Source organism: Alexandromys fortis, unplaced genomic scaffold, assembly GCF_014885135.2.
Source record: "Alexandromys fortis isolate MF-2015 unplaced genomic scaffold, M_Fortis_MF-2015_v1.1 scaffold_51, whole genome shotgun sequence".
NCBI classification, from domain to species: Eukaryota; Metazoa; Chordata; class Mammalia; order Rodentia; family Cricetidae; genus Alexandromys; species Alexandromys fortis.
Window position 1 is genome coordinate 1,602,787 of NW_026067925.1, and position 13,446 is coordinate 1,616,232.

At 43.2% G+C, this 13,446-nt stretch overlaps 1 long non-coding RNA gene across 3 annotated transcripts; it reads right to left on the reverse strand.

The window, feature by feature from the left end:
- Positions 1-2,568: 2,568 nt before the first annotated feature.
- Positions 2,569-11,277, reverse strand: LOC126502088 (uncharacterized). 3 transcript variants are annotated; one of them, XR_007591840.1, is made up of 4 exons: positions 11,152-11,277; positions 9,314-9,390; positions 8,016-8,135; positions 2,569-6,973 (listed from the first exon to the last, which is right to left on the reverse strand). It is a non-coding gene; the product is annotated as an uncharacterized lncRNA (long non-coding RNA). The 3 variants fall into 3 exon arrangements; XR_007591841.1 differs by having other exon boundaries at positions 2,569-6,970; positions 8,016-8,138; XR_007591839.1 differs by having other exon boundaries at positions 8,016-8,138.
- Positions 11,278-13,446: the final 2,169 nt, after the last annotated feature.

A 13,446-nucleotide genomic window follows, 5' to 3' on the forward strand; every position in this document is an offset into this window, starting at 1 on the left:
AAGGCCAGAGGGGTGATGGATACTTGGATCTGAAGTTACAGGAGATTTTAAGCCACTTGATGTGAGTGCTGGGAACCTACATAGGTCCTTCGCAAGAACAGCAAGTACTCTTAGCCATTGATCCATCTCTCTATCCCTTGTCTTACAAATAAATATGAATCATAAAAACCAATGCCTGGAAGTAGTGTGCTGCTGTAACAACAAACTCAAAGCCACATAACCTTGACTTTAGGACTGAGTGGGTGGCAGAGTCTGTGGGGCAGCAAGTGGCCTTAGTGGAGCCTGAAGACGTGGAAGGGAATTGCTAGTAGAGGTTGAGAAAGGGTAAATCACTTTATACTGTAGAGGAAAAGCTGGGAACACTAATATCTAGGAATGTGGAAGGCAGGAAATGTATTCAATGAACTTGTGGATTTTCCTTTAAGGAGATTTCCACCTGGAATGCTGTAGGGATCAAATTACCCTTAGAAGGTTACACAAATGAGAAGATAGAAAGACAGAGATAAAGTAAGGGAATAACTCAATTTATGGGAAGAACTTAAAGCAGATTTGGTCAGTCCAGGAGATGCTGAATTGGAAAATGAAACTTTCATATGTTAGTATCTTCAGTTGGCAATGGATTCTTTAAGTAAGAAATGACCTTGGAACACAGTTGAAACTGCAGGTATGACAACAATATTTAAGTCCCTAGAACTATTTAAAGTGATGTCTGAGAGACTCTGGTGCATGGAAGGGCCTCTGAGAACTTGAATTTTCCCATAGTACCTTGACATGTTGACAAGGTAGAGGAACATCTCAAAAATAGTTGTGGGGATAATTTATGTTTAATGCATCCAACTATAACTTGAGATGTATATAGGAAGCCATAAAAATTTTAAGAGAATTGGATCTAGTTAGGCTAAATAGTGCACAGGAGATTCAAAATTAAAAGAGACAAGAACTTGGGAAAATCACTTAGCTACCAACACAGGGTGTTTCCGTTTGTGAAAAAGCCTTTTTAGATAGCACACCCAAGCACTCCCAGAGAATAAAACTGCACTCCCATTTCCAGACAGAAGGCCTTGCCTGTAGGTATGATTGGATTTCAGAATTGCTGTGGCCAGTGATGATTATGTGACTCCCTATTGCTTCTTCACAGTTGTGTGATGAGTGTATATGAAATGGATACCTTATTGCTTTAGGTCAGAGAGAGAGAGAGAGAGAGAGAGAGAGAGAGAGAGAGAGAGAGAGAGAGAGAGAGAGAGGGAGGAAGAAGAAGAAGAAGAAGAAGAAGAAGAAGAAGAAGAAGAAGAAGAAGAAGAAGAAGAAGAAGAAGAGGAGGAGGAGGAGGAGGGAGGGGGAGAGAGATACAGAGGCAGAGATACAAAGAGAAAGAGATATAGACAGAGAGACAGACAGAGTTAGATAGAGACAGAAAGAGATAGAGAAACTGACTCCAGTCTGTCCCAGTTTGACTTTATTCCCAAGCACCTTTGAAATTAGATGCACCCTTGAAAATGGGTCCATGTAAGGCCAGTGGACTTGCAGAATCACGAACCATAATAATGTGATATTAAACGTTTTTGGCTTTAAGCTACTAACTTTGGATAATTAATTATGCAGTGGCCTGCCACGGATCCAGGAGGTCATTGTTAAGAATCAAGTTATAATAATAAACTGGATGCAGGAGAATGCGGTCCACTTCTTTGTGTTAACTGGAATCCAGTGATACTTTCTCTTAACAGCTTTGTGTAAAAGATGAAAGACAGACAGGGTAGTAAGTCAGTGCATTGCAGGTGTCCAGAGCTCTGTGTAAAGATCGTGAATAATGGACCAGTGTCCTTGATCATAACGTGTGACAGAAAAGGATGAGAACAGGATAGGAAACAAGCAAACTTGGATTGAATTCTGATTCTACAGGTTAATTTTGGGCAAGTTACTGAACGTCTCAGTCTTTTAAGATGGGCTACTCACAGGATGAACTGAGATAATATAAAAAATATGCTGTACAAAGCCTGGCACATGGCAGCTGTTTCCTACATGTTGATTTCTTATGTTTGCGTTTGCTTGGTTCTCGTAAGGTTCCACCCATGGGCCAGTGGGGCAGCAAACCAGTCTCAGTGTAAACAGGAACCATGGCCTCAGAGATCTGCCAGCCAGCTTCTGGGACTCATCTTTGTCACGGGTGCTTTCACCACAGTACACTCTGATTCCACCCCACAAAGGTCTCCCTCTCTCATTTGCCATGGTCCCACTTCTTAGTGGTCTAGCTAAACATTGTCTTTAAGTGACTCATAAATATGAATTCTATCCAGAGGTAAAGTCAATGACATTGTCTGGTATACCCCAAGACACTGATGGGAGCATGTCTCTTTTGTGAGGAAGTAATCATAACCTCTTGGCCTTGGAGGTGACCAACCAGACAAGGGAATGAATTGTCACTCAGATGGAATGATCTCAAAAGAGCAATCCAGAGGTCCTCTAGAGCTCCCCACCCAGGCCATTTCTGGAAGCAGGTGTCAGAGGAACCATGGCAAATTGGAAGAACACTCTGGCTGCGAATGAGGTGCCTACACCAGTCCACACTAGCTCTGGCTTCCCAGGTATTTTGTAGAATAAGAAACAATCACTATGGGGGGGGCAGAGGGTGTGTTAATTAACCCTGAAACATATTGGGAGAAGATGGAAACCCAGAGCTCTTCCAGAAATAGATGATTCTCTTAGGTCACTATTCCTTAGAGAACAAGGGAATTCGTCCATTACTTATGTTCTTGAACTGTAGGCAACCCATGGGTTGGGTTACTTTACCAGCCTGTTCTCCATCGCACCCAGTGCACTTGCTGATTTTCTGGGTCATCTTGAGATGGGAGTCTTTGGTTCCCAGCGGTTTGGGTTATTCTTTTAAGTGTGATTTGTACATTTAATTATTTATGCATTTATTTTTATGTTAATTTGTACCTGTCTGTCTGTTTCTTCCTCCTCCATGGTGTCTGCATAGACATTTGTTTATGGGTGCCTGAGGGTGCTAAAAGAGTGTCTAATATCTTGGAGCTGGAGTTACAGATGGTTGCAAGCCACCTGCCACGGGCACAGGGAACTGAGTTCCATTCTTCTACTAGAGCAGTAAGTGGTCTTAACTGCTGAACCGTCTGTCTAGTCCCTTTCAGTTTTGTTTTTGAATTTCAGTTAGTGATTGTAATGAGCATGTAGTTTTATACCCAATGCCCACAACTACTCCACACTGGAAATACTATTCCTCTTACATTATAAGTGATTTTGAATCAGAGATCTGGAAGTAAGACTGTCTAACTTCAAGAATTTCATTCATTACAGCAACACAATGGTCAGGAGCAGGGCAGCCTCAGAGCCCTTAGTCCAAGAATAACTGAAGTAATCTTTGGGTTCGGTAGTCTCTTTGTTGGTTAAGTGCTGGTGGTACTTCATATGGTACTGTTGGTTACAAAGCATCTTTGAAGACTCCTCACATCCAGAACGGCTCGGATTCTGCTCCAATTTGGGCTGTAGTTTTCTTAAAAAGTACTATTTTATCTGCTAAACCCTCATTCCTCTTGCTTTAATTTTTTATGATCGTTGTATAGTCCATGACGACCCTGAATTCTTGCCTCTCTTCAGAAGTGATACTGTTCTATCCAACTGCAGTATCACCATATTGGTGGATATTGCATTGAAATGCTTTTCCTAAACAATAGTCCAGACTTTTCTCTGCTTAATACAGTTTAGAAGGAACACATTGGATTTAGGTACAATATTGCACCAGTGACCATGTGCTTTATAATGTGTTAAGAAACATTTTAGATGCAGGCAGTAGTGGCACGCTTTTAATCCCAGCACTTGGGAGGCAGAGGCAGGCGGATTTCTGTGAGTTTGAGGCCAGCCTGGTCTACAAGAGCTAGTTCCAGGACAGGCTCCAAAGGTACACAGAGAAACCCTGTATCAAAAAAACAAAGGGGGAAAAATAAAATAGAAAAGAAAAAAAAAGAAGCATTTTAGGAGCTCTAAGGTTGCATATAAATTTAATTGGTTATTTTTGATCTTCATGCATAAAACCAGTAATGGATTGGTATCATCAGGGGTCATCAGAAATCAGTTTCTGACACAAACTGAATAGTTAGAAGAACAATGTACAAAGGTACAAAGAGTTTGGAGGAAACCCTGCAAGGTCTTACACTAGCAGGGAGACACTGAGCCTCACAGGCCTGAATGATCAAAGGGAGTGAGGATTAGTGCAATTCAGAGAGCATAACTATATTAAGAACACTGCCCGACGTGAGCTATAGCCTTTAGTTAAGGAATGCAGCCAACCCATGGCGGCCTGGCAGGAAGGGAGCTGGAGGGACAGATACTCTAACCTCCTAGTTTTCCATCCTCTAATCTCCTGCTGGTGCCTCCCCTCGGCAGAACTCCTTTAGAAGGGAAGAGGGCAAGGGAACCCGCAGGTGCCTCTTATACAAGCTAGCCTCCAGAGGCAGAGAATGACGTAAGAATGGGGGAGCAGGGATGGGGGAGGTGATGGGGTGCATGCATCATTCATTACAGCTGGGATGCAAGATTATGATTCTTCTATACCATCTGAGCATAGGCCCCAAGAGCTGCTGGGGGTGGTCCGGTAATAGATCAGATAACAATTCTAGTTATCTGTCTAGTCTTTGAAAAATTGAACCCTGTTCTGACTCTGCTTCTTGCAGTTCTCTTAAAATTTGTATCTAAATGATTTGAAACAACGAGGACATGATCTAGCTGCACTCACCCCTATTATAAGGAGTATAAAAATAACTGTTCTCTATGCTGGTGATATAATTTTATTGTCACTAACGAGAAATGGACCCTTTATCTTATTGGAAAATAGAATTGCTTGAATTCAAAATTTCTAAACTCAAAATCATCTTTTTTGACCGATAGCATTTATGATTTAATTGACTACTATCTAGTTAATTATATCTGGTGAGCTAATTCTCTCATCTTTGTCAGGTACATTTTGCATCCATTTTTTTTCTCTCTCATGTTTTCACTACTAAAGGATACTACTTAAAGGTAAATTTTGGGGGGCTGTCCTGTTGACATTTGTGTGTCTGCTTTGGGGGCCTGAGGAGTCAGTAAAATCCGCTCACATTTTTATTCAGGCACCAACCACACAGCATTTATACCAGGTCAATACATGTTGGTTGAGTGAAGGAGTGAGAGAATGAGCTTTGCAGATTTGCTTTTATTTTTCTTCACCACACTTTTAAAGCAGATAGCTTTTAGGAAGCCGACTGAAGGCAACCCTTAGTTGGAAAATCTCCACATGGAAGAGGGCTGGCCAGCTGTTTGGGGGCTTGAGTTGGAGACTCCGTTCTTAAGGGAGGTGAACCTACCATCTGCTTGGTTGATTCTTAAGTGTGGAGTATCCCTCATCAACACCGTGGGTAACTCTTGCCCAGTGTTAAAAGCTAGATGTCTCTCCTGCCCAGTGCCTACTGAAGCTTAATTAGAGGAAAGCAATTCTGATTGACAGCTGAAGGATATATTGTTTCATCATTCTAAATCTGCATTGTCTGGGAGAACTGTTTTTGATGATGGAAATGTTTCTTATTTGTGGTACCCAACATGATGGTACCAAGTGTATATATATCTATGAAGCATTTGAAATTGGCTGTTAAGACAGAAAGGCATTTAGAAATTTTTATTTAAGATATTTTAAATTAATTTAAATGGCAGTTAATTAACTCTAACTAGTTAACTTTAATTAACTTAAAGCTAAATTATAATTAATTAAGTCTAATTTAAGTTTCGATATCCAATTATGCTAGTAGATACCATATTTGACAGCAGAACTCTAGGCATTTTATGTTTTATCCCTAGATTAGGTTAGACTAGCCCTAAATTTGGTTTTTCAAAAGAATCACATGTTTTGAAATTTAAGTTTTATTGACACAGGGTCTCACTGTGTAACCCAGGCTGACTCCCTCTTCTCCTCCTCCAGCCTTCACTGTACTAGGATCACAGGCGTGCGTTGCCATGACTGTCACTAATAGCATTTATTGATGGGCAAATGCTTACTTTTCCATTAATGATAGCTTTAAAACATGTTCTCACACTCCTAGACACTCCTCCATCAAAAGCTGGAGAGTAATTATACATCCTTTGAATACAGGTTGGTCTTAGTTGTCTTGTTTCTAGCAAGCAGAAGCTGACCGAAGTGATGGCCTGCCTTGGGAGGTTGACTCAAAGTCTGATAAGGCTTCCCTGATGCTCTCTCTCCCTCACCCGAGCATCCTTGTAAGGATTCTGGCTGTTCTCGTGCTATCAAAGTTAGACAGTTATCTGGAGAGATCACTCAGGGACACTGTGGGAGGAAGACCAGCCATCCTAGCCTCTAGTTGTGTGAGCCCTCCCAGCCCAGGCTTGAAGTTACTCTCTGCATAGACATAATCTGACTGTAGTTCTCCAACAGACCCGATGTGAGAACTGCTTAGCTGAGCCCCGTTTATCCCCAGTGAGGTGATAGCAAATACTCGGTCTTTCACACCACCGTTTTGAGACTGTTGTGAGCCAGCACTCACAGTGCTCCTTTGTGTTAAAGTCTTTTCAGCACAGCTCTTGGCAAGCTCCAAGCTGAACTAACCACCCAGTTCTGCGAGAAAATCAGGTGAAAGGAAGTGCTCATCCCTGCAGTCACTCTTCCTTAGCTTACTCGTCCTTTCTCCTTCTTTAAGAGAGAAGCCGTCTGCAGTGGGGTAAGTTTTAGAGGAGGAAGGCGAGCCACGCGGGGTCTTTCTTAAGCCAATATGTGCTGTGACATCACCTAGTGGGCTAGCTATGGTGCCGGCAGAGCCCTGGTAGTTTGGAACTCTCCAGTGGCCTTTTCTGTACGATGAGATCTTGGAAGTGACTCTCCAGGTGGACTGAGAGTGAGTAGCAAGATCTCAGTCCTGGTGAAGTTCACGCCCGAGGCTCTCGTGGTTCTTCAGGGGCCGGCTCTGAGCCTCATCTGCTGGGGATGGGATGGAAGTAGAGAAATAAGACCCAGCTGAGGGATGGAACTTTCAGATGATAGCTGGTACGATAATACCCGTGTTTAAACACAGGGCAAATACCATAACATAGGCACAAACTAAGCTTTGCAATTGTTCCTGGGAATGAGAGATTACATATAGCTGGGGGAATCTGAAGGCTTGAAGCGTGACTGATACACAGCTAAGCTCAGAGGGTAAGTCAGCGTCCAGGGTGCGGACACTTGGGAAGATGAGGTGAAGGACGGAGATCTTAGTAGCAGCGATTTCAATGCTGGGACTTTTCGGCACCATGACATTTGGTGGGGAAGATATTTTGGGCAGTGGGGATTGTGAGGTGTCTCCAATTACACCATGTGAGTAGCTGCTTACTCTTCTGTTTATGGGTCCAGCCCCGTCTGGCTAGGGGCATGTGGTCTGCAGGTGTTGATAGGAAGGTCAGATGGGGGAGGGGGAGTAAAACGGTGAAAAGGGGAGAGATTAAAGCCTTCACAGGGCTGACTGCTCAGAAAACTATCTACCTGGAAGCATGTCCTAAAGTCACCACTCCACACCTTGGGTTAATAAATAGCTTTATGACTTTGGTACAGAGGAGAAAATTCTGTAGGGGGTTTTTACCACAGTGCAGACAGAGCATGCAGCTGGGCATCTCAGGATACATCTAAGAAACCCACTGACTTACTCGGCTCTTGTTAGGCAGTCTTTTCACAAGGCTTCTTGACAACCACAGAAAGCTACTGTTCTGTGGAATAGTAGACCCAACACAGCTTTAGAACAGAGCCGTGTGGCAGTCGATCTATGGTTCTTTCCAGCAACTGATGGATTTGTTACTATTAGTACAAGGTGGTTCTCCAGAAACTCTGCAATTGCCTCTTGAAATAGGAAAACCTCAGGTCACATGGGTAGACTGTTGGTAATGGGGTGAAAACTTTTCCGGACCATTAAAACCAGTTCCTGTCACTTGCCTCTAAGTAAAAGTTTAAACAAACCTCTGTTCTCTGTTAGGAAAACCAGAATCAATACCTGATTGCAGCAAAGTTCAATGTCATTCTGCCGGATTCCACCGACCTCACAAAATCCACAAGGGGCAGGAGCTGAGATTGATGACTCTCAAGTGTCCAACTCAGAATCCAGCTTCTTGGGCTGCTGTGCAGAGTTTCAATGGCATTAGTCACCAATAATCACAGTTGCTATGTTAACATTGCAGAATGCTGTATAGCTCATAACTCATTTTCATATACATATCATTTAATCCTCATAAAAACTCAACGAGGTGATTATTACTCTTGTACTTTTACAGAGAAGAAAACTAAAGCTTAAGATGACTTAAGCACATTATCCCAGCTCTCAGGGAGCGGGTGTCAGCAGTGTGTTTATATCGGGTTTTACTGATCCAAGTCCGTTTGCTCCATTGGCCAGGGTCCAGTGATCAGAATCAGGACCGAAGGTGGGTGGTTGGAAGGTGAAATGCTACGCTAAGCAAAAGTTGGTCATCTAGGAATGGGCTGCTCTCAGATAGGGACAACCTTTCTCTAGTCCTCTCTTTGCCCATAATGTAATCAGAGAGCACCAGTGACCTGTGTATCGGGAACGATGTTTAACCTTCGATTTCCAGATAAGGAAGCAAAGGTAGGGGGTTTGCTGTTCTTCAGACTCTCACAGCTGCCTGGTGACAGGACTGAGGTTGTTGCCCAATTTTCTGCCCTTAGGATGGCATTTTGGTCACTCTCCCTGGGTGCTTTTCCAGCCAGGCACTTTGTTCTATTGACAAGGAAGCACCGTGTTTACCGTGGAAGATGATGGGGGCACGTCTTAGATAAGCGAGCTAATAATAACATTCGCTATGATTCATGGACCACCTGTGACGTGCTGCACTAGATGCTCCATAGGCATGCTCTGTAATTTTCATGGGAACCTTGCAAAATCTGTATTATTACCGTGTGAAGAGATGGGGGCCAGGATGAAGAGGGACTAGCCAAGGTGATATTGAGTTCATGATTTTTCCGCTGTGAGGCGTGGCCTCGGCAATAATTTTTTCCCTTGTCCTAGAAAACTGAAATGTCTGATTTTTTTTTCGCAGTCAAGTATCAGTTCTTGGAAATCATTAAAATTCAAATCATCTGTGTTTATTCCTAGAACTACATCTGATTGAAAAGGGAGATAAGGGAGGTGCTTCAGTTATCGCCTTTAAACAGAGACCTTAGAAGTCTGGATTAATACACATTTTTTTTATTGTGAAGAAAAACCAACAGTTTTCTTTTTAAAAGAACTACAAATTAAAGCCATTTGTTTAAGTAATTAGAAAAAATTTTTTTTTCAACCTCTGTTCCTCTGGAGTGCCGAGGGCGGTGTTCTGGTGGTGGTTTCACATCCACTAGCTAGTTTCTTCAGACAATATCTGTAGGATAGGCAGGCATACTCATCATCTTTACGTTAGAGTCGCTTTAACACAATCCTCTCCCCTTAGCATCTGTGACACAGTTAAAAAAAACAGACGCAGGCAGGCACGCACACACACAGGCACGCACGCACGCACACACGCACACTTTTTCACTTGGGAAGTAATAAGGCTTGGAAAAGCCTGAGTGCTGTGCCTTCCAGGAAGGGGCTGAACCTTAGATGGGCAGTGTGTGGAATCCCTGGGGCCTAGAAACAGCGGGGGAAAGGGTACAAGGATGTGGGAGATAACACTGACTGGGAGGTGAGTGTTGTTACAAAGTTGGTTGGTTTCTACACACCTCTTCCCTGACTCTTAGTATTTCTTTCTGGCTAGTGCCCGCCCCCCCCCACCCCCATGACCCTGATGTGATATGCGTAGCTTCCAGTTCTGGCCTCTGTTAGACATTGTATGGAAGCCCTTGGCAAGACGCCCTGCTTCTACCTAGTCAACCTGGAATGGTTATGTATAGTCTGTTCTCATGGAAGTGGAATAAGTCTTCTCTCCCAAAGTAGTGAGTGCTTTGGCTCTAAGGTTTTCACTTATTTTCTGATACGTTGACTCTTGGTGCTTTTTGATCCCTGTGGATTTTCTACTTCCTGATGACTGGCTTGGTTCTTACCCCACAAACTTAATCGTCATTCCTGACTGCTCAGTGAGCTGCTGAGCCATATGGACTTTCTCTGTTTTCAGCCCATCCCTGCAATTCGTACATTTGTTGTGCTCTTCTGCCTGGCTTCCCATGTTGCTCTGGGTTGCCTCATCAGTATCAGCTCTGATTCAATAAGGGGGGGGTGTCCAATTTTACTGAGCAATCGGGTGAACAATAGTAGGTTGGAGGAGCCCTTACATCTTCCTCTAGCATCTGGCACAATCCTCATGATATTCCCAATCATGAAGTTAATTTTATAAGTAATAAATCAAAGGCACTTCAACAGAAATATTTTATAATCAAGGAATACAATTCCTTCCTGTTGTTGAGTTAGTTATGTCTTTATAAATTATAATATAATATTACAAAATTCTATTGAGTTCCTACGGTGTCCTGAAATTGGGGTCATTCCACTTCTCCAAAGAACACCAGTCCTATCCGTGTGATGAGGAATATTTGATATGGTATTCATTTGGTGACAATTTCTTATGCTTCTTCTTTATACTAAGACTGAGCAAGAGTCAGTTTCCCTGCAGAGTCTACATTTTAGAAGTAATTTAAGCAGTAACTTATCTCAATAGGATGTTATGAAAAGAAGGTTTTTTCCCCCCCACATCCAGGTTAATTTATCCAAATCAAGATCCTCAGCTGGGAAGGCAAACTCAGTATCTGATACCAGCAAAATTGGCAGTATGTCCTGCATGCATGTTGAAAGCATCCAGTTCTGGGGTGCTCTTGGCCAACAAGCTCAAGATTAATTTCTTACCATTCCTCTAAAATGTACTGTTGTATCTGCAAAGTAAGATATGGTGGACTCGGAAGTCAGAGTTCCTTCAGACCTAAGAATTCACACCGAACAGGCAATAGGTAGAGGCAGAGGAAGATGAATTCTGTGAGTCTGGGGGATAGTCTAGTCTACCTACTTAGTGATTTCCAGGCTAATCAGGGTTGCATAGTAAAACCCTACTTTGAAAAAAACAAAATTCACATTAAATTTATTTGTGGAGCTCTGATTGATTATGACAGATAATTGACGAGTCAGATGCCATGTTGTCAACATCATTTCTCACCTTGATTAAGCAGTTGCAGCGGCGTCTGCTAGGGTAGTTGTTTCCCACAATGCTACACTTGACACCAGTGTTCTGCTCCACGGTGCATCTGTAGCTGCTCTCTGAGCTTCAGGGCTTGATGGAGTTGGGGACACTGACCACAGAAAGGACTTTGGAACAGTGCTTGGCAATCACATGGCCTGTTATTATTTCCTGTAATTAGCTTGGCATGGGTAGGGTAGTCAGCAGAACTTCATTCCAAGTGTGTGTTGAAATTCTCTGCTGTCCTTTGAAATTTCAAGTAATGATTTCCTCCCATTGTACAGACGTCTGATGAAGTAACACGTCTGGTATTCTGTGTTTGGAGACCTCTTTCACAACGGCCACCTATAGATGTTCCGGGTTTGCTCAAGAGACAGCTAGTGCTAGATGCCATAGGGGCCACCGGCTAAGTCTGTGCGGTAATAAAACACATCCTATAGGAACAGAGGCAGCGATAAGCACATCTAAGAGGGATAGAGCAACAACTCAAGGATATATCATTCAGACAGCCAAGGTCACAGTGAGCAGAATGGAACACCAAGAAAACAGTCCCCGATAAACCAATGCGGTAATTGGAAGTGTTTGTGGTGATGGGAAAGAGGACTCTGGAGGCCTCCAGGGCGAGATAAGGCAAGCAATCAACGTGCCATGGTAATTTGTTAGCTGTCTCGGCTTTGGGTCGAGGTGTATAAACCTGCCTGGTGTGATGTATGAAGCCTGCTAACCCTAGGAAAGTTGGCCATGGAAGGACAGCTGCAAAGTGGAGCTCGCTTGGAACCGACCAGGAAGTCATCTGCACTTGTAAATGTGACATTCCCCGATGAAGGTAGACTTTGACTTCAAGCCTCCTGTGTCAAGGAAGCTTGGTGAGCACAGAAGAATGTTTCATACTTTCTCCTGGTCTTCATGATGAGTTCACAGGAACTGATGTTTGTTAAAAGCTGCAACATGGGTAGAAAGACTTGTCACCTCTACAGACCAAAAGACACACATTGACCTTCTAAACCCGTTGAGTGCTTCTCAACCCTCATAGCACAGACAACGTCCTATCTATGTGCACTTTTCTCTGATCCTGAGCGTGACTTATGCACAGTACAGGCTGGCTGTGCACTGCTCTCTCCATCCCACTGAGCCTGCATGGTGTCCTACCACACTGCTGACCTCACACCTGACTTATGTATCTCTCTTCCTGCTAGGATCTCACCAATAGCACCTTCAGCATTGCGGGGATTTTACACCCATTCTACACTGAACTCAGTTGGGACCACCTGGCCCAACTCACCACCTCCATATGGATAATATATTGCTGTGGCAACATCTGATTTTTTGCTCACTCAACATCCATTAATTTTTCATCCCCCCCCCCAGAAACAAACTGGTTTTATTTAATCGTGTGATATACACAGCTAAGAGGGTGCTCTTCCTAACCTCCTTTGCAGTTAGATTTGATTATGTGATGAAGTTCCGGTCAGTAACATTTAAGTAGAAGATGTTGGCTAATACTTCTAGGAATTTCTCCTGAGAAGAAAACTGAGTGCTGAGGCCCAATCCTTTGGCTTAGTCTCACCCTTGCTTCCCACAGATTGAAAACAAGTAAGACAGTCAGATCTTATCATTTAACTTGACTTGAGACTAAAAATCACCTATTGGGAATGGCCGGTTCATGAATTAGATCGGGTCTGAGTCTTTTGTAATTAGGTGGAGCTCCAGTCTCTCTCTCCGGACCTCCACAGGATGTGTTTAAATGAACTCCCTTTGCGAGACATTGATAGCTCAAGATCATCTTGGATTTGGAGTTAGTGTACCATGGCCACTCCTTTGCTTTGTTATTTATGGAGTTCCCTTAGATTGGCCTGCCCACAGTTACTTCCCTAATAATCGACCCATGTTAGTTTTTTTCTTTTTTAGAAGCAGGGTTTTAGTGTGTGTGTTGTGCAGGTTGACATCTCATGATCCTCCTGCCCCCACTTCAAGTGCTAGGGTTACAGGCAAGCTCCACCATTCCTGGCCAATGGTAGTTTCTCAGTGATGGATTTCATACCATCTTCACCTCTGTGGTCCTACTTCTGTCTACCCTGCCTGTTGCAGGCCAGATAAGATGTCCATCCAGTTTTCTGTTAATAGATTGTAGTAAAGAAGCTGTTGTTTCAAGTGTTTGTTCTTTCCAGTCTGCCCCATGTAGTCAGTCCCCAGTTGTTAGGGATTTATTTCTTAGTTCACTCAGGCCTCAGTTTTTTTTTTAATCTGTAAAATAAAGGCGACACCCCATCCAAG